Source organism: Cimex lectularius, unplaced genomic scaffold (genome assembly GCF_000648675.2).
Source record: "Cimex lectularius strain Harlan isolate CLEC.00 unplaced genomic scaffold, Clec_2.1 scaffold139, whole genome shotgun sequence".
Taxonomy (NCBI): Eukaryota; Metazoa; Arthropoda; class Insecta; order Hemiptera; family Cimicidae; genus Cimex; species Cimex lectularius.
The window spans coordinates 210,794-232,465 of record NW_019392832.1 but is presented as its reverse complement, the minus strand read 5'-3'; the positions used below and the strand labels follow the sequence as shown (position 1 = coordinate 232,465).

General features: G+C 35.5%; 2 protein-coding genes across 3 annotated transcripts in view; one reads left to right on the top strand and one right to left on the bottom strand.

Annotated features, from left to right (window-relative positions):
- LOC106672569 (rab3 GTPase-activating protein catalytic subunit) overlaps positions 1-21,672 on the bottom strand; it is a 64,253-nt gene that overhangs the window by 7,970 nt on the left and 34,611 nt on the right. The window lies entirely within an intron of this gene.
- LOC106672570 (leucine-rich repeat and fibronectin type III domain-containing protein 1-like protein) overlaps positions 676-21,672 on the top strand; it is a 48,594-nt gene continuing 27,597 nt past the window's right edge. The window contains exon 1 of one of the 2 annotated variants that reach the window (XM_014404098.2): positions 676-832. The gene's annotated coding sequence lies outside the window, so the exon portion shown is untranslated. Of the gene's footprint in view, positions 833-21,175; positions 21,358-21,672 lie in introns of those variants that run through there. The other variant, XM_014404099.2, reaches the window with a different exon arrangement.

The following is a 21,672-nucleotide window of genomic DNA, read 5'->3' as shown; positions in this document are numbered from 1 at the left end:
AGGAGGAGAGTGAAAGTGAGTGAGTAATGGAGCGAGTTATATGAAAGATCAAATCAGCCAAACCAAATTGTCGAGAATGTCTTTTGTTCAGTGTATCTCCCACTTCTTTCACTACTAAAAAATGAAAAATTAGAGCAATCTACGTTTTTCTTGGATAAGTATATACCTACTGCTTAAAAATGCGAGAACGTTAAATAAATTAAAAAAAACACTGATGTTTTAATGAAAAATTGACAGTATATATATGCATTCTAACAGGTTTACTGTTTTGTGCATGCAATAATTTTGCATGCAATTTTTTTTTTTTTTTACATATGTATGTATTTTTTAACACCCTCGCTAATCCGAATACAACCTTTTAGCAATTAATTCGGATTATCGAGAGAGCACTGTACATAAATTGAAAATATCGTCAACTTGTTAGTTACAGTTTTAGTAAAACAGTTAACGTGTAATTTATTTAAAGGAACCTCCTAGGTAGGAGGAGGTAGGCTGGTCCGTTTCGAAATTTGATACACCGTGTAATGGTCTAAATACCGGTACCCGATGTGACTTCTAGGACAGAACGTTCCTGAAAGGGTTGAAAGATGTAGTGGGAGAGAAAAACTGAGAGCAGGTCATCGGCCGACGGACACCTCCCTCTTGAGAACCTTTCGAATCTCTTTCAGTCTTTCAAAGAACGTCACCTGTGTTTGTGCGTCCCGGTGGACATAAAGAAATTAAAAGTCAATTAGCGCGCTGGCACACACGTGAATCCGTCCTTCCATGGCAAGTTAAGAAGACCAGGAATTTTAATTTCTATGAAAGCACCCGAACACTTTTAGTCTGGAGGGTAAGTTTTAATCAATTGTACTCTCAATCGTTTACAAATTTAAACTTAAAATGAATAATGTTTTAATCTGTTACTTTCATTCATTCATAGCAATATTGATTGATATATTTCCATTCAAAACAATGGATTCGGTCAATAAATGTTTTCCAGAAGAATATCAAATTGACCCTTAGTTAAACATATTTCGTCATTGTAATATAATTCCAAGGTGTTTTTAATTTATCAGGTTAAGCGAAGCCTGATCCTTTAGTATATTTCCTTGCTTGATTTGTTTTTTGTTTTTATTTGAGTATTTTTATTTTTGCTGTCAAATGAAATCACTTTGTTTCTGTTCTTTATCGACCAAAACTTCATAAACGAAAGGAAAACATGGCTATAATACAAAACGCAAGGGCTTGTGGAAGCACAAAACATGAATAGTTAAGGGCCATCTACACTACGTGGGCATAGTCAGCTCATTAGTGAAGTACACCTCGGCCTTTCAAGCTGAACTACATGCCATCAATGGTTGTGCCATAGAAAATTTTAAAAGAGGTTACACTGTCAAAAAATCCTCACATAATATCAGATAGCCAAACAGCTATTAAGTATTAACACGTAAAATAATCACATCCAAACCAGTAAGTCACTGGATCCAAAATCTCAATAACCTGAGGATGTCTTGGGTAACAGGACACACTGGCCAGAGGAGGATCTTCAAGACCACATATAGGCCCTAAACCTACTCTTGGGATAACAAAAACAAACATAAAATCCTCCATCACAGAATGAATCCAACAAAGTGAAAAGGAGAAGTGGATGTACTCTAGAAGTGCTAAACACTACGTAGCTAGAAGCTAAACAACCTTCACAAAGAATGGCAGTTAGAGAGGACTGAACTCATAAGAGTGATAGTACTATTTACCGGTCATCTGGGAAAACATCTACACTACATGGGCATAGTCAATGATGATCGCAACTGCAAATTATGCAACGAGGAGGAAGAAACAGCCACCCATATCATCTTCGAATGCGAAACAACGGCTCAATGGAGACATTACCTGGGGTACAAAGAAAACCCAGGAAAAGGAATTGAAGCAACGACCTAGTACTTATTAGGAGAAGGATCGAGTCGATGGCACTGAACTAAGTAACTAGGAAAGTACAATAAGCCAGAAGAAAAACTCCAAAAACTCCCCCTAGTATCCATCATCATCATTATCAATGCAGGCTAGAAAAACACCAATAGATATTTTTATTAGCTTGGTGGTAAAAAAGATGACAATCCAATCATTCACGGATGAAACAAACAAAAATTAAATTGTCTAGACCAGTTCTACTCTCGAAAAAAAAGTAACGGGTAACAAAAGACGGTTTTTTTACACAGATATACAAAGAAACTGCTCAATGAGTTTACAAATCTAAGATAAAGAATTTACAGTTACACAATGTTTATACATATTTATACAGGTAAAAGCCGAAGGACTATCTTTATACTGTGAGAAGTCCTTGTTCTACTGATTCGGATATTGCATTATAGGCTTTCCAAAGGTTGAGGAAGTCATTTCCTTAGATAAAACAGATTGACGAGAATCAAAGGATGTCATTCCGTTTTTATCTTACTTTACGCAATATATAATATATATAAAAAACCTCATTTACTACACTGCTATTGTACTAGTTAAAAAATAAATAAATAAAGTTTAGGCGAAAATATGAGGGCATATTTTTCATTGATAACTATTTTCAGTAAAGTACGCTAGATAATTAATAAATGTTTAAATTTTACAGGGGTTCAAGTTCAGAGGTTATACCAACGTCTGTTTTTGTTTGTTGAGTTTGTCTTTGGATTCAAATTCAGGGCCGCTGAGATTCGAACCCAGGACGATTCCAGTTGTCTATACAGTTGGACACGAGGTTCCATTTAAGTTGTTTTTATAGCGGTGGAAACGAAAGCCAGCAAGAAGGAAACAAGAAATTCTCACTGCACATTGTGCTGTTCGTAGCTGCCGGCTGTTAAATATTTATAAGTTATATAAATCTAACGGCACACGGCCGATTTCCTCGCCGCAATTCTTAAAATACACATAACAATGCCTTGTAAGAGTAAATACTCAGACACGAGGAATTCACAATTACTTTCTATTAGGTTAGGAATTTTACAGCTTAAATAATTAAAAATGAATTGTTTTTAAAAAAAAGGCAAAATTGTTTAAAGGAATGACATGTTGTTGCACAGCCGGGCGAACAATGGCATTGCAAATCAATTACGAAGACTTGAAAAGTTGTTTTGAATACCTTGCAATAATAAATAGGTCAAAAAATCTGCCCGTCAAGAATCAAAACTATGCACTTAATTAAAACCGGATATTGTATTATTGTACAAGAATTTTCCTTGTTTTTTTACATGAGAAAGAAACGAAAACATTGAGTAACAAATAACATATACAGTAGGACAGATAACTATCAAACAATAGGTTCATCCCCCAGACAGCATTGAAATACATGACGGGAAGACTAAAATCAATCCCAATGACAAATACGAAAATGAATTAAAAAGAAAAAATTAACAGCTAAAACATAAACACAATCAACAAAATAATAAACAAAACACGCACATAAAAACAAAACATCACCTTAAAAACAGACTCTACATGGGCGACATTCGCATATATTAGGAAATACACATACAAACTAACTTTTACAACAAATTAGACATAAAAACAGCCTTAAAAACACAAACAAGATAGGATGTTACTAAGACAAAACATGGACAAGAAAGACTAGAAGAAAACGGAATGTATACACTAACATGCGAATACGAGACAAATACATCGGAATATACTACAAACATACATACATACAGATCAAATCATTTAACATACAGATCAAATCATTTAGGGACGATAGAAATCAAATTACGCGAATCTGCTAATATAATAAAACAACCAAGAACCATCGACAATTCAAACAAGTATGAAACTACTGCACAACAAAAAGGACAGAAAATGAACATACTCAGAAGCATAGAAATGTATAACACATTCAACACACACTCATAAATGCACGAATTAACAAACATAATTAATCCAATTTAAAAAAGGAAAAGGGCCGAAAACCAAAAAGACTAACTAGAACAATCAAAAAGCCCCGACTTAATGCATGGAACAAACCTAAAAGCATTGCTAATACCTACCCAATATTGTACATTAAACATTAAACAACTCATAAGTAAATAAATTAACGATAACTCACAAACGGTTTACCCTATTAAAAACATTCCAAAAATTAAAAAGAAAAATGACCGACTAGGACAAACAATCAAAAAGACCCCGATTATTTCATCAAACACACCAACAAACAAAACTAATACTAACACTGCCCCCCACACGTTCCACGACCTCGTAACCAAAACCTTACAGAAATCACCCAAACATTGAAGATGGCGAAATACCGAAACGCGTCTGAATTAACAAAACTAAGCGAGGATTGGCAGTCCAGAATGATAGGTAACTGTGAAACAATAGATATACAGGGAGAATTTAACTTCTGTTTTCATTTTTTCGGTATTTTTCTGGAAAACTGAGGCACGTAAACTTTTATTTTTTGTCTAGTTTTTCATGAGGCAAAACGTTGTGATCTCTCTCTCTATTATTGGATAGCTGGATAGGAATAAGGACGTACTATTTCAACTAGCAAAGAGTTAGTTTAGAGCAAGAAAGTTTATTATAAAAAAAAATCGATTTTCGGAAAAACGAAATTTTCTCAGCTTTAACAACCAAGAATGTATTATTTTATTTTTTAATTGATAGTAAATTAATTGTTTCGCATGTTTCCAAACTTAGCAACAATTTCTTCGTATATCATTGACTACCAGCGATTCAGCCTGGTGTAACTTCTTAATTTAAAAGATTTAATGTTTGACAAACAAAATGTAAATGAAAGATTTTTTTGACACTTGAGACTGTTGAGTAGTCAATAATAAAATGATAACTAAATAAAATGGTTCATGGTTGAATGAAAAGTTAATTGCATGTAAATTAGGTACAGGTTGAACCTGGCGTACCCTCATAAAAATGATCGTTTTCGTCCTTTATTTAAATGCAACATATGTGTTTGATTCTTGGAGCAGAACAGCATCGGGACACAAGTATGGGGCTATAGGAAACACTGCAGTAGAGAAATTACAAAAATATTTTATACAAATACCGTTCTCTCTTCCAAGATGTACACCCGTTTACATAGTTTATTTGAAAACAGATCGACTACCTCTCTTTTATCACACCTTCCAGCTTCACATGTAAATAAAGTACTAACACAGACACTAAAAACACTAACACTAAAAAATATTTAACAGATTGTAACTAGGAAAATCGGCTGGTTTAAGGAAATGTAGGGTGTCCTTTTTGGATGGTCCGTCTGAATTTATTTGGAATTAATTCAAACAAATGGCAAAACAAAAACTTCGTGTTTAATATTTTTTAGTTTAGTTTCAAGTTTTTACCTTTTTTGGAGAAAAATTATGCAGAGTACGTCGGGCCCAGTTTAACTTCAAAATTTCAATTACGACCCCCTTAGTCCCTGGACAAGATCAGAGCGGTACGGCTTAAAATTTTTACTTAAAATACTTTAATTTTTTTAAACCTAAATCTCCTCGTCGAAATTACACTGCCGGTTTCTTTTTGTCATAACTTCGGGACTCTGGTTATGACAGGCATCTAACGTTCCTTGCACAAATGTCGATTTGGGAGCTGAAGAATACGTTTTTCCATAAATCCTATGGACTGATGAATCCAAGTTCACCTCTAATGGCATACTAAACTATTGCAATTGCCAAACATGGGCAGAGAAAAAAAAAAGAATTTCGTACTCTTGCCATCATTAGGAAGTTCACAGTATCAACGTTTAGTGAGGACATTTCGTAAATAAATAAATTGGGACTTATTTCTACATAAGTACATACCAAAATAATTTAAATGGTGCTCAGTTCCTCAATATTTTGAGGGAAGTTTTACCAACACTATTGGTTGTAGAGATGATGTTGCTCTACAACAACGAGAAAGAATGATTCTCAAGTTTGATGGATGCCCCGCATACAATTCTTTGCAGGTGAGTCGTTATTTGAATCGTAACATCCGGGATAGGTGGATAGGACCTCAGGGCCCGTTCTGTTGTTCTCCTCAGTCACCATATTTAACTCCACTTGACTATTTTCTGTGGGGGGCCATTTATAAAAACAATGTCTACGCCAAACAAAACCCAGCAACCTCAGTTGAAGAACTGTGGCAAAGGAGTTTGTCAATCCATCTCCCCAGACTCTACTGCTCTGAGCACTGGTGAATAGTGGTTGAAAAGAAGAAGTCTTTGCATCTGTACGCAAAGCACGCAGTTCAAACATGAAATGTGATTAATAAATAACAAACTAAATGACTGGTTTTTTCAAACTTTTTGCCATAACTTTGTCATTTTTTGGCCAATTTAAAATCCGATTGCACTATTGCTTTAAGCGTAAAAAACCTTTAAAATGATGTGTCAGAATGTATATATAGGATTATGTATAGGATAGTATTTACAATTTTGAAGTTGAACTGGGCTTTAGGTGCCATGTACAATTGTTCTCCAAAACAAGGTAAAAATTTCAAACTATACTAAAAATATTAAACTTTTTTTTTATAGCGTCATTGGTTCAACAGGAAGACAGCCGGGCCATCTAAAAAGACACCCTGTATATGAGTTATGCTGCAAATTCAATTTTAGCCGTATTTACGAAAAAGATAGTAATTATGTATATGATTTACTCGAAAAAAATTGTGGAGTCCACAAAAATTAGGGAGGATAGGCATACGACGATGATAGGTAATTATCAACCAATAAAAATAGATTGTATTTTTTTCTGTTGCTTTTTATTGAAAAAAACATACATTTTGTTTATGACTGTCCGATATATATATATATATATATAAAGCAATATTCGCAATGAAGTTGGAATCTTTGCTTTGACAACAGTTACGAAATCTTATATACTAATGTAAGAATAGAAAAAAAAAAAAAACGAGCCACTATGGAGAAATGTAAGTGAATTCCACTTTTTATTTAACGGTATCTGTAGGGAGTAGCCAGTTTATAATATTACGAGTAAAATACCCACGAAAATAATTTTACATAACGCCCTTCCGCCTCGGTGCCCGTGGAACGACCGGGGCTCAAGACGCGTGGTTGCTTTCACGCATCATCGGCACAAGTGAATTGCCGGTACAATTCTGGCATTTTGGATTCGGCCGAAAGAAACCGGCCGAATCGATCGGAACTCTATTAGAATGTCATTGGCATTTTCATCGTCATGTTTTACTAAATCCAGTTCAACTCCGTAACTGTTTTTGTTTGTCGTAAAGCGGATGAAAAAGGAGGGTTTCAAGTCAGGAAAAGAAAGTCGGACGTTGGATCAAAGGACGCCTCGCGCTTTTGTTATCGAAGGCCTTTTACAACACGATCCCGATGTTATATGCATGAAAATATTTTTGTCTGTTCTACAAAGCGAGCCTTAACTTGAGGTAATAAACGATTATTTTGTTTCAACTACTGAGAAAGCTAGTTATGTTCAGATGGCAATGGATTTAGGTAAAATCCTGTTCTTGAGAAGCCCCTGACACCATAAACCATTATCTTCTTTCTAAACTATTCCCTTTCCTTCTCATACTATTCTTCGATGGTTTCATCCCTTTCTCTCAACCTGTTCGCAAATAGTCACATATCCCAGACAAGACATTTTCCTCTCCCCTGCCCGTCATTAATGGTGTTCATCAAGGCTCCAGTTTATCTGCCTCCCTCTTTTGTTGTTATATTAATGATCTTCCTAATACCCTTAACACTTGCACCCCTACCCGGATGACTTCTACATCTATGCCTCCTTTTTACCTCATTTTAACACCGAGATCTTCCTTGATCAAACCCTATCTTCGAAATCCCGAATTTCCCAAATCTCACGCCGTAGTTTCTCCATCTCTGCCAATTCCGTCAGCAAGCCAACTCTTCCCTATCAGCAGCCCCAATCTCCTGGTGGTCTCCTCACCTGTGCTTTCTCATTTTGATTACAACTGTCGGTCTACCGTGGACCCACTCAAGATAATCTTGAACTGCTTGCTTCGGTTTATAATCAGCTCACCATCTTTCATTTGTGTAACATATATCGTGGCTTGAAATGGCTGTACCCCTCCTATCGCAGGAAATAGATTCTTGGCTCTTCCTGCATCAAACAATTTTTCCTATTTGTAATCTGTTACATCTTGTATATTCCCTCGCCACCTCGTTCCAGCCCTTCTGATCTCATACAAATCTACCGCTAGTAGTTGCTCCTTCCTTATCCGGTCCTTCAAACTCTGGAATTCCCTACCTAACTCCATTAGCTGTGCCTTCTAATTTAAGTCCCGTCTTTTTACCCCCCACTACCCCAGTACAATTCAACACCGAGGATGGTTAATTTACTGTTAATTTTTCCCCTTCTTATTTAATTAAATAAAATCCCTTATTTAATTTAATTTATTTTTATGCTATTACATTTAAATCTATATTTTTTCATGTGATATGCGATGTGCTAAATTTTGTACTTTTTTGTTATTCAAGGGGGTCTACACCCCAGAATAAAATTTGTTTTATTCTTCTGCTTGTTAAGTTAACGTGCCAATCAATAGCGATTACAGGCTAAATGGGGCTCATCATTGTACGTTCAAATATTTTAGTAGGTCTTTTACTAAAAAACATTCGTGAGAATCAGATGAACGGTTTTCCAATTATAACATATTTGCTATTGTAAATTATGTTTACATCCTAAAAGTCTAAAACCTGACGTTAATACCGATTTCCCCATCATTTAGTTAATAATTCTATTGCCGTGACAGTGTACCTTCCCACGCCGTTACAATTATGGTAATTAATGCGAATCTATGTCCATTAGTCCAATTTATGTGTCGAAAGTAAACATTTCTTTTTCTGAAATGTTAACGTTTTTTAAACAGAAATTGTATTATCGCTTAACTAACGCTTGATGAATTTATTATAAAGGCTTGGCAAAAATGACAAAGATTTTAAAAAAAATTTCATGTTTGTTACAATCTGTACCTTTTTTACATTATGTAACGAGCTGGATTTACAATATTTACAAATGGTATAGAACATGTACTATGACGGAAGTTAACAAATTGTTGTTCTCCCAATTTTACGCGAGGACTAATCACTGTTTAGTAGGTCGCAAGGCCTTCTCTTCAGTCGACTTGGGGATTTCAGAGGTGGTTTCTATCGAATGAGTATCGGGTAACTCGATAGGGGTAAAAGGAGAGAGGTTTACTGTGATAAGTGGAAAATGTTTTTGGGATTATTTTTTACACGAGGGAATTTTGAGGTCATTGCGAACGGTGATGTTGAGGACATAGTAAGGAGCATTGACCATGGTTCTGAGGACATTGGATTAACTGTATTTTTTGTAAGTTGGAAGGTAGCCCGTACGTCCAGATTGGTTTTAGTATTGTCTTGTAGATTATCGGTACCTTTTTTGTTGAAACGTTAGATTTACGTGCCCGTTGCTGTAGAATAGTCTGAAACGTAATTTTTGTCTGTCGTTTTAGTCGTGTGTGTTGATTCCAGGTGAGCCATAAGTCTAAATGGAAAATGGTATCGGACGCAGTCTGGTTTTGGGATGGGAGTATTATTGAGGAATATTGTATGAGGGGTTTTGCTTAGAAAGTTGAATGATGCATGGGTGTTTTTGCTTCCACTAAATTTTGTTTGTCCATTTGGCTATTTGCAGTACATGTGCCTGCAGCTCCTCCAAAACAATTATGGGACGGGATTAGACGAGAGCATAGTTTTTGTCGGGATATCTACGTTGTTGAGGAGGAAAAGAATCTGTGCCACTACGCTGCCCTATGGTATTACTCCTCCTAGAGGACAATAGTCGGAATAGGCCAACCTTTGGCGGACTCAGAAGAATTTGTTCGGTTTGGCGAAGATGTACGCTTATGACTCATGAACAATGCATCGCAAAAATATCGGTTTCAACAAATAACAGAATTTATGTAGTGTATAACCAAAGCTGACACACACGTAGAGAATATTCTCACAAAATTAATTCAAATCTTTGACTTTTTCAATTCGTCAAACTTAAAGCAACCCTGCTTATAGAGTGGATGACGCCTATGGGTTTTTCTTCAAGAAACAATCCCATGGTATAACATTTTTTAAAAAAATCTATAAATAAACTTTTATAGCTGCTTGGCAAAGCAGCTTTTTAGGCAAACACAATTAATTAAGTTATCAAACTTATCGTATACGTTACCAAAGTATAATGTGGGATTATTCACACGGACTAAAGACGGTAGATTAATTTTGTTTTTGGAGGGGGAATAATAAAAGATCATCTCGTCCAAACTTAAAATTACAATCATTGAAATATTTTACGCTATTTTTCTTTCCCGGATTAATTCGTGTGATAGAGAAAGGTAAAATATTTCACTTTTGAGTTCCTCTTCATATGCCAAGGATTTAATTCAGCACGAATAAAACAATATGAAATTTGTCAAGGATCAGAAAATCTTAGTTAAATTATTTAAAACATCCTTTGTGACATTAGTAACTAATTTAAAATAAGTAAGATAAACTGTATATTATTTCACTATATAGTTTTTCATTTGAACCTATCATGCTAAAACAGCGTGTGTGCAAAGGTGTGTGTGTGTTTTTTAATAGTTTACATAAGTTTCTTTTAGAGGAATGCATTTTAGATGAGAATACGTCGACTTATTTTATACAAAAAATGGAAAAATGCTAAAAGTTCTTTTGCTAGGTGATTTTAACATGAATTTTTTGAAATATTGACATGAAAACGTCAACGAACATAAATTTTCCGTGGTTTTCACCCAGAATACAATGAAAACAATTCAGAGCCAAGAACTTGGAATGGCTTTGATAGTATTTTCCTCTTCCGGATATTTTCTAAGACGTTCATCTTTTTACTTTCCTTTGAGACGTCGAGAAGAGGGACAGTGCAATTTCCCCTTCATCCTCGAATAATGAGACGATAACCGGCAGAAAGTGAAGAAAAACCAAAAAACCAACCTAATTTAGAATGGCCAGCGTGCTCATACAAATAATCATTTGAGTTCATCACGATTCATTTATCAGGAGTAAAAGTTGTATTTTCGTGTAAACTATACCTCTCTCGTAGAATGATTCCACAGAAACTGTAATTTTGGTGAAATCATCAAACTAAAGTTAAACTAATAATGAAATCAAGGAGTAAACAGCTGAACTTAAATTTTAAACCTTTTAGACCAGATTTGTGCCATCTTTGTTCTTTGTGTAACCTAAACAGACTTAACCGACCTTTAACATACTCTGAAAGTTGTAATTATCTAAACGGTAGAGACAGGGGTTTACTATGCAATTATTTCAAAGTTGCACTATATTATAGAAATTTACATGTCAGAGAATTTAATTATTAATAGGAATTCATTTTATTTATTTTTTTACCCTGTGCTTTCTTTCTTTTTCTTTTTATTGTAGTAATAAAAAAATAAAATTAAAATAATTAAATTGTAAAAAAATGTATTGCAACGCTGCTGACGTATTAGTATCCAAGCGAAAAAAAATTCGAGATATTGTTTTTTATTTTGTAAACAGTTGTATTAATCAACATTATTATTATGCTTATGGTGTATAAACTGTTGAACATTAAGTTGGATTAAATTGGTGACATTGGTACATGTCAATCCATTATCGCTGTTTGATACATTCCCAATGACAAAGATTTCATCGAGGAACGACGGACCACAATAAAGAAATCTTTTACTCGCCCATAAATTAATTATAATTTGAAAGCTTTGGACCGGATAATGACGTTGAACTTATCAACAGGAGGCACGACCCAGTTTTGATGATTGACTTATTTGAGTTCAAGAGCAAAAGGAAAATTACTTTCTATCGACACGTACAAATAAGAATCTTTTGTCTTTCCAACATTTTTTCTGTCTATTTTGGTCTTTGTGGCTAATTATAATGGAAGTGAAATTAGTACGTTTTTTCAGACAAATATTTTTTTTACAAACTGCAAACTTTCGACGACTTCTAAACAACAACCGTTAAATCACAAAGTTCAGAACAAAGAAAAGATCGAACAAGCCACGCGCTTAACACCAAGAAACTTATCTCCTCCTCCTCTCATTCGCATCATTCTGCCGTAGCTATCTATTTCTTCGTACTGCCCCCATGCTGTCATCATATCAAAGGCAAAATAACCCATGAACCGTAGTGGCACTTTTGTGTACCTTCTTTCTCTTCTACGCGGGTATCGTGGTCCTCTTGGTTTTCCCTTCCTGTCTGCTAAGGATGTGTTATAGTCATAGTTCACCTCAACATTGATTCCTCATTACCGTTTCCCTATTTATTCCATTCTTGGGTTGAAGCTGTCCACCTTATGTCAGCTATACGATGCGCAAGGCATCTACCCAAATAACTGGCGATAGTATTGTTGTTATGAGGCCCTATTACCATCTGGAGGTACATTTGTATTATCAAGCTTTACGTACATGCCTGGCAATTTATAAAAGTCCCAACATTTTATTGATATTGCTCTTCCTCTCTGCCAGATTCTTAGGGCATCTCCATTCATACTTGTTAATGTAGACTCTCATTGTAGTCTCCTCGTCTGTGCCCCTTGGAGTAAATTTATGCCAAAACACAATTTCTGGCTGAGAAGAAGAAGATTCTGTACCAACATGGGTCACTCTTCTTGCTTACTATGCTCTTCTTCGCTTCACTTTGCCGTTGTCATTTTTATCTTCAAAATCATTAATCTCGTCTTTTAGACAGCCTCAGTGGTGGGTTTGGGTAGGCATGACTGAAAAAATATAATAGACAGCGCAAAGACGAAAAGGAAAAACAGGAAAGACTGGCATAACCAACGATAATAGGCAGACTTCGGTGATCACAGATCATAAGAAGAAACTCTACAACAAAAATTGTTCTGTTTGCTTATTTATTTATTGAATATTTGTTGTTTTCCCATTTTGTTGTATTTAATTGCTTGTATTAAACTAAATTCATTACATTATTGCTTAAATTATTTTTGTTTACCATTAAAAAGACCTAGGCAATTGAACTTGTTTCATATAAATTGATGTTTCCCATTCTTGTCTCGTGTACTTTCCCCAAACGACTTAAATTGACTTTAACTTGTTTCAATTGCTAATTCAATCAGAACACGTCCCGATTTTAGCCTAAATAAAAATCCAAGAGAATTGCCAAGTAATACTAGAATTCAATTACCTAATTACCAAAAGAACTAGTTTAGCACTTCTATTTGCTACGAAGAATTTTATTATTTTTGCTCGGTTTAATATAAACGATGGGATGATTGTTGTATAGAAATGTTCGGCCGGTAAAATGCTTCGAATTCTTGTATCCAATGATTGCCTCTCTCAACCGGTTTTAGGTAACCCGAGCACCTGAGTACTCATCATACTGTTGCTTAAAGACTTAGATTTAATTTATTCAGCCAGAACTAGTTGAAACATTTTGCTATAAACATCTTTTGATAAACGATTTTCCAAACAAGACAAAAAATCGAGAATCTATTTTCACCAACTATGGATTAACTATGGAATATCAATAAATCATTTTCACTTTTCTAAAACCGAACTCGCAACAACTGTCAGGGGGTTTATTATAAATGAACCAAATATAAGAAATAAAAATACACGATAAGAAATTCAGTTGATAAAAACAGAACTAAAGTTGGTGAGCCAAGAAAGAAGTACGTACTATATTTAAGATTGAGACGATGAAGATAAAATAAACCTGCATCGTCTTTTGGAAAAAAAACTTTTTTAAATGAACAGAGATACTAAATCCCTACTATAAGTTGTGACCGTGGTGTTCGGTAACGGATCTGGAATCCTTCGGGAACTGGTCGCCGGTTCAATGATTCAACATGGCTTAAGTGGGCCAGTGGTATAACCCGGCAAGGTGAAGGCCTCGAGCACGACTTCGCCTTTCTAGCTCGGCCTAAAACTGCACAAAGGCAAAAAAAAAAAAAAAAAAAAAAAAACAGATAGTCTTTTCATAGTCGGGATTTTCACTGGGCTCCTGTCGTTTAGGGTTAAGGTTTAGACTTTAGACGGTTGAATCGTTTTCTCAGATTTCCGCGGGATTGTATTCAAAAATCCATTGTCCGCCGGGGTCTTCGGGTAAGAAAAGGGAAAGTTAACTTTGTACCTAAAACATCGCTTTTGGCTTTGTCTCGAACGATTACAAAAAGATGCATACAAAACTCGACCGGAGAAAAGATCGGAAAAAACAAAGGGTCCGTTAATTTCTATTATTCCAGATGAAATGGCGTCCTATTTTCTAAACCCCTCCTAACTCCTCTTCTAAATTACTGCTTAATATAACTAGAATAAGTTATTTTGAACTTAGCACTTTGGATCTGACTCGATATTTTTTTAATGTAAAATCTCAAGGAAGTTGCTCAAAACATTTTGTGAAATTTAATACCATACAGAATTAGAACAAAATAAAGTCCAATGTGTTAAACCGTATTAGATATTTAAACAATCATAATAATTTTAGTATTAGGTTGATTATAATTAATTGTTAATTTTACGGAGATCATGAGATGCGGTCTGGTGTGGCGTAGGTTTTAGAAAAACGTTTTCTTTATCGTGCCAACGTTCGATCTTTATTGCGATCATCTTCAGGGCTGAAAGTGTTTGTTTTCCGTTTAGATGTGTCATTCTTGTCTGTCGTGTTGAGAATAATCATTACCTAACGGTCACTAAACACCACATATTAATTATTAATTGATTACTTGATCTTGAACCCAAACCCTTAATTTTTTAAATTTGATATGGCTCGACAACTCTATCTTACAAGGGGACGATCATGTTGGTGGGTCACGGATATGGACCAAACTTTTTTTTGTGTCTACACTCCAAAATGTCGTACACGTATACCCCATTTTTGTGATTAGGGAAAAAAATTGAAAGTTGAAATTTTCAGTTTTTCAGTATTTTAATTTCGGCTTTTTAATTCCTCAAATCAACTTTGTGAATATATCAATTTATAGTATTTTATATGTAGATGTCCATAAAAATATAGTAAAAGCTATTTAAGTTTATAAATAACACATAAGATTTTTAAAAACCAAACTAGACCATCATTTTTTTTCGTGAAACTAATGTGAAATTTCGTTTTAGCACTTCTAGAAATCCCGAGACCCCTAAATATAATTTTTTTTTAATTTACATTTAATGATTTTTTTGATCATTGATTATTGATTTTTTGATCATAAAATTTTTCCGATTTTGGAAAAGTAGTTAACGGAATATCATTAAAAAACGAAAGGATTTACGTCAGATCATTTGAAAGAAGGAACTTTTTAACGACGTATGGACCATTAAAATACATAAAATATTTCTATAAGAAAACACAAAATAACAAATTATTTGTCAAAAATTAACCTACTTTTTGTAAAGGTAAATAATAGTCCGATTTTAATGTTTTATACATTACAAAATGCAATTGACAATTTTTTTTAAAACGACTTGTCAACCATGAAAATCGCTCCTAGTTTTTTCCCCTTTTTTACGAGGGTTCGCAACAGCAGAGGTCATATATCAGGGTGCCGGTGTTTTTGAAAAAAAGCCCATTTGTATGTCCGGGTTCGAATGCAGGGCCGATGGATTCGAACCCGGGACCTTTACCTTACAGTGGTGAGCGCCATATCAACGCCTAAACCGTTGCGGTCACCGACGCGCCTCTTGCACTTGTTGGCCGATATATGTAAATTGTACTTCCAAATCGCCCTAGAACGACGACCATTGAGTACGGTGAGACCGAGATCAGTGCAAAAATCCAAAACCGGAATAGCAAGTTTCAACATCAACGAGGAACTCGCCCAAGCTTTTCTCAGAAGATTCGTACGTTAAAGTCACCAGTTAGCATAATATTTATTTCACCGTGATAAGGTAAATAATTACAGGAAAATCAACTCCCAATTGGTACAATTTATTATTTACTCGAAGCTGGAAAAGAAACAGTCACATTTTGATTGTGTAGAAAACTATCCACTTGCATTGAACAAAATTTAATTCATATAGAATATTAAACTCAGAAACGAATAATGGTTGAATGGACGTAACTTTAAGCTAATTTTAAGATATGTCTAAAATTATACTTAACAGTTTATAAATTTTGTTGTTGTTAATTAACTGTAAATATCTGACACTTTGGTGACATTACACTATAACATAAGCAGTTAAATTCCATGTTATTTAGAAGGAAGAATATGTACACATCTGTGTAAGCAATGATAGAAACGTAAAATTGTAAAACGAACATAATGATTACCTTATTATAGTGTGAACAATCTCAATTACAAACAAATTTGCTACTAGTACTAAAAGGAACCTTGTTGAATGTTAGAGTGTATTATTTGAATAGAAAACTTCAAGAGAAACTCCATCAATTCGCTAGTTATGATTAATGATTACACACCTTTCTCTCTTAGCCCTGTCAAATACAAATGATAACGCAGTAAAGGAAAAAAAATAATACACAAGAGAAGGGCTGATGACTCCTTATTTTGGCGTACGTGATAGCCGACGGTCACTTTCTCGTTAACCACATCCAGGACCTTTTGGAACCGCAAAGACAAAGAAAACAACGGCATAATTTTGTCTAGTTAGGATCGGCTATTGGTCGGTGGGGTGCTGCTTTTCTTTTCCCTTGGAACGAACCGGCTTTTTCTGTCTTTGGCACGTCTGTAAACGCTAGATTGGCTGACAATAAAATCAGAATTTTTGCGACCAAAGCAATTGTGCAACTAAAAATGGGATTGGGGCGAACACAGTTGTAAACATTGTAAAACAAAAAATTAGGTTTTTTAAAATATAAAGTCAAGGTTTCAAGGTAACAAGTCATTTATACGTTAACTATGCCGTCCAATTTTGAATGAATAAACGCCGCGAATGGTCACCTTTCAACGGACAGAAAGACACCATCGGTTTGGTGACCCAGGAAGTCAAAGGTTGTGAAAATTGTGTTTGTCTATTCCTGCATTTTTCCTAACGTATAAATAACTTTATTCTATGAGAATTTTATGTTAAATGTCCTATGTTAAAACTGCTTTACCTGATCTCTCATAAGATCTTACTGTCAAAGTAAATCGATGGTTATAGATGACAAATTTTGTCATTTGATTCTTCTTTAATTGACCTTAAATTGGATAACCTCGGATGGATGGCTTTTCTCTTCACGCTTTCCACCTCTTTCTTCATTTGTTAATTAGCATTCTTCGAATACGCGCAAATGACGAACGAGGTCAGATCGAGCCTCGGACAGCAGTTTTCAAGGGCGGCATGGTAATCCCAGATTATTTATACCCGGGGGAATTCTGACACATCAGTGGAAAACTGTCTTTTTTTAATTAAAAAACAAAATCTGAGGGACGAGACATAGACTTACGAATGGGACGAGCTGGATTGACTTGCAGTCCTTGTGCACCTCTATGACGGATGAAACTTCAGTTCGCTTCAGAACGAAATACGGCTTCGTTCAATTTTAAATTGATAAGACAGATCAAAACGAAAACAAAGATTCCGAGTTCTAAGAAGCACGAGCTTTTCAGTCTTTTTTCATAAATCGTATAAAAAATGTCTTAATTGTGGGTAAAAACTTCGGAAGAATCCGAGAAAAGGGTGAATGTTCTGCACCTGCCGGACGGAACTGCTTCGGCTCCGTAAGAGAATTTCCTGTCTCTAATCTCTTCATCAAAATAAACTTGCCGTCCTTTTCGCATTATGTGGTACATCATGTCTTCTTTGATCTTCAGCACATGCATACCTTTTAAGACAATAGTAAAATGACTTTCTTGTGTATATATTTCAATTCGTATATTCAGCGTTACAATGACGAGCAATACGACGCTACCGTTGTACAGTTGTAAATATTATGCTATTAAGAATACGATTATAATAATACGACCTTCCAAGATTTTCACGTGAAGTGTTAACGTGTCCAGAAAAGTTTTCGAAAAGATTTTGTGACTTTGTTCGTGATTATTGTCAATTAATTGATTTTTTATATATATTTTAAAAGGCAAAGATAAGTAAAAAGAGTTGCTAAATTATCTGTTTCAAAGTTTCTCGTTACAAATCGTATGATCAAATTGAATTTTAACCTGCTTTTATGGAACTTTTTCCACACATCACCGACAATAAGCACATAGTAACATGGCAGCGTCGAGTATACTAATAATTCAGAAACATCCCAAAGCTTATAGATTTTAGCTAATTTTGTCTTGTTTACTGAACTTTTGTTTCAATTTATACATTTCCTATGTCTGCAGGGTCCTAAACCTTCATAACTACCGCCTTCACAAGAATACAGCTCTGGAATACATTGGCTCGACAATTTCAGCTGAATGACAATTTTTCCCTGGACAATTTTAAAGAGTGGCCACTTTTACACTCAAAATTGATTAACAATATCCGCACCTCTCACACAGTGAAATGTGTCCTTCATGCTCAAAATTCCTCTAGGTATTTGCTGTAAAAGACCTTCATATCAATCAACCTATCTTGAACATAGAGCAAATTTCTAAAATTCCGTCCGTTCCGCTAGCTCGCTGGTTTTTCAAAATTAGGTGCGAGTTACTTTATCCTAATTATAACCCCACAAGAGTCAATAGTTCCAGTAAGTGCTCTCTTTGCAACAGGTAGGCTCGAGAAGATTGTTTTCATTTTCCAGCAAAACGCCTAGTTTTAGCGGAATTCTGAGCAGGCATATAGCTTGCCCACGTTGACAGGAGAGCACCTAACCTCTTTATTAAATAACCCCGAGTCCTTAAATCTAGTAAAGTTGGCGATGGAAGCCTGGAAGTACAGGAAAATGCTTGTTTTTTATTTCAATTTTTAAATGTTCATTGTATATATCAGAGACACCCTGGTTATTTATATGTGCATAAGTGTTTGTAAATATATATAGATATGTAGTTTTTTGAATTTACTTTTTAGTTTTTTCTCTCTCTCTCTCTCTCTTTTGTTTATGCCTTGAGAAAAAATGTGTTCTTTGTTTATTAAAAATTTATAGTCCGACTCCGGCAGACGGTTGATAATCATTGCCGTTATGTGCTTTTTGGTTATGCACAATTTTTTACTCTCTTTTGTTTATCTAATAAAGTACTTTTTTCATTCATTCATTCATTGTCTTGTTTACTGTATCTCGGACAAGGTGAGCTCAAAATCTCGGAAATTATTCCTCGAGAGGGATTGTCTTGGGATAGGCGGTCGATACGTCCGACCTTGAACAGGACTCTCCTACCTCTTTTATCCACCCAGAAGCTCCATACCGCTTTTCATTTTGGGGATCACGGAGATACTGCGACGTGGGGCGCAACCTAAAAAGGTGAGCTTCATATTTGCGGGCTATTCCGTTCTCAATCTTTTGCGTCCTAAGATTATTCCTGAAACTGTTATCCAACCCCTTGGAAAGAGGGGTTTCCAGGCACTAAATAATGGTTTAGCGTGATGACCTCGCTAAAGCATAAGCTGCATTCGAATACTGGCGGTTGAAGAAACCGTCAGTGGAAGAACGGCGGGTGCGCTATTTGTCTCAAAATAAATCTTTACCGAACGTCTGGGCTGTCCTATGGGCGGTTAGCAGTCCACTTAAATCTAAAGCAAATGCCGTCCTGTCTGCCGGAAGCTCTTAGCTAGAACTCTCTCTCTTGTCGGGAGCAATGGAACGACAAATCCATCATCGGGAGTACGCCAAGAATGCCGGACGTCAATTATTTCAGCCCTTTGAGTTTCATATCGTGCGTAAATTTTGACCCGCCCAATCGGAAGGGGCAAGTGGGGAAGAAACTCGTCTTGATCCTTAGAGATTGAGACTATCTGTGTATGGAACTACACTCGTGTCTACGTACGTGATGATCTAAGTGTCCCAAGATATGTGTATGTCATCAAGTATTTCTCGCCATTTTCCCTGCAAAGTTAATCCTACTTTTAACCATGTCAATTAACAAGAGATTGTATTTTGACATTTCCCCTCCGCTATTTTGAAAAACACCTTCGGTATCACAAACTGAGATAATTGAAAATAAGTGTATTCCCATTCCCGATGGTGTGTTATTTAGAACATTTGTCAATAATTGGAGGTATAAATAGTATTTGTACTTGTCAGGTTAGATTATTAGGAGCAAACCTCATTACGATCTCCATCATTATTCAGAGTTCTTCGTTCAGCTTAAACCTTTTAATAGATCCAAAGTTTTATTAAAGGTTTTTGTGTTTTTTTACACGCTTTGGATTTTCCTCTCTTAAGAGGAATCTCAGCTTGCTTAGGCTTGCACAGCAACAGAAGACGTGTTCTTCTGTTTCTTCTTCTACCCGGCAATAACTGCACCGGATTATTTCTGCTATTGCGAGTCCATACATATGCCTCCGGAGTTAGCAGCAGTTTTACTATTTTTATATTCCTAACAGGTACATAGTTGAGTTGTCATTCCGTTAGTTTCTTCGATGGCCTTTTTAGAAACATTTTTTACACCACTGTCCACAACACCGAGGACTTATTTTTCACCCTTTGCCCGATTGATCTGCTATGTTAGTAATGTATGAAACGAAAGTGATTCAGGGTTGATAGGTGCCCTGACGGAACTCTTTTTGCCCTTGTACGTCCTGGTACGCCGACAAGGGTAATTTTGTACAGGTACAAGATGTGTTTTCTCACTTACAGAATAATTCAACGTTAAATCGGTTTCCTTGTTTTTAGAAATAGAAACTTACTGATTAATCGTCAAGAATAGGCTCAATAGTACGGAACAGACTCATTTCCATTTACAATTAAAATTTCCACTTCGAATCGGTCTATTTTATAAGGAAACGATTTCTAAACATCTTAACAACTCTTTCCTTCGTGTTTAATAACAATAATTGACTATTATATGAGTAAATCCACTTTCCTCGAACGCACGAGACTCGGTTAAATACAAAAGCGAGGAGAAATTAGTCGGTAAACAGAGCGAATCGGAAGATTCAAATCTAGCTTGGTGCATCATCAATAATAAGTAAATAAAAACAAGAGTTTTAGCAAACAATGATGCGTCTTTGTGGTCTCGAAATCGAATGTTTTGTCAGCGATTTATTAAATGAGGTCTTCTCCTGACAACCGGCGCCCTATATCAAAGTTTCTTAAGAATGTTTTGCTCGATATTTTAACAAAATTGGCTTACAGAACTGTATAATTAATTATTTACAACATAAATTCCGATTTCAAACGGGAAGTTGTTTTGCGGAGTAACGGGTCCTAAAGTGTGGGTCGCGTGCGGTATCCACTGCAAAACCGGCGTGGGCCGGCTTTCGACTCTTCTCGGACACATTCACCACGACAATTTCCTTTTTTTTTGTACATCACAATTTCTTTTTTTCTCCTTACAGCCCGCGATATAATTGAATACATACGAAGTCTTCGAACATCAACGCAGACGGTGTCAGGTATGCTTAGCAATACTTCGTTCTGGAATGTATTAGTATGATGCCCTAGATTAACATCCTATACAGTAATGCCTTAAGAGATGTTTGGATTTATTGGTCTATTATAACCACCCTGTGAACACTCGGTTTTTGGTTATTTACTCTGTGTTTTTCTTTCGTATTTACGTATCATTTGATCCTAAACTTGTCCCTCACTGTTTTGTCAAATATTTGCTCTCACAAATCATAACCTTCTTCATACTAAAAAGAATCAAAACACGGAAGATTATTTCCCGGGTGACATACATATGTCTACGATCCAGGACGTCAAAAAAA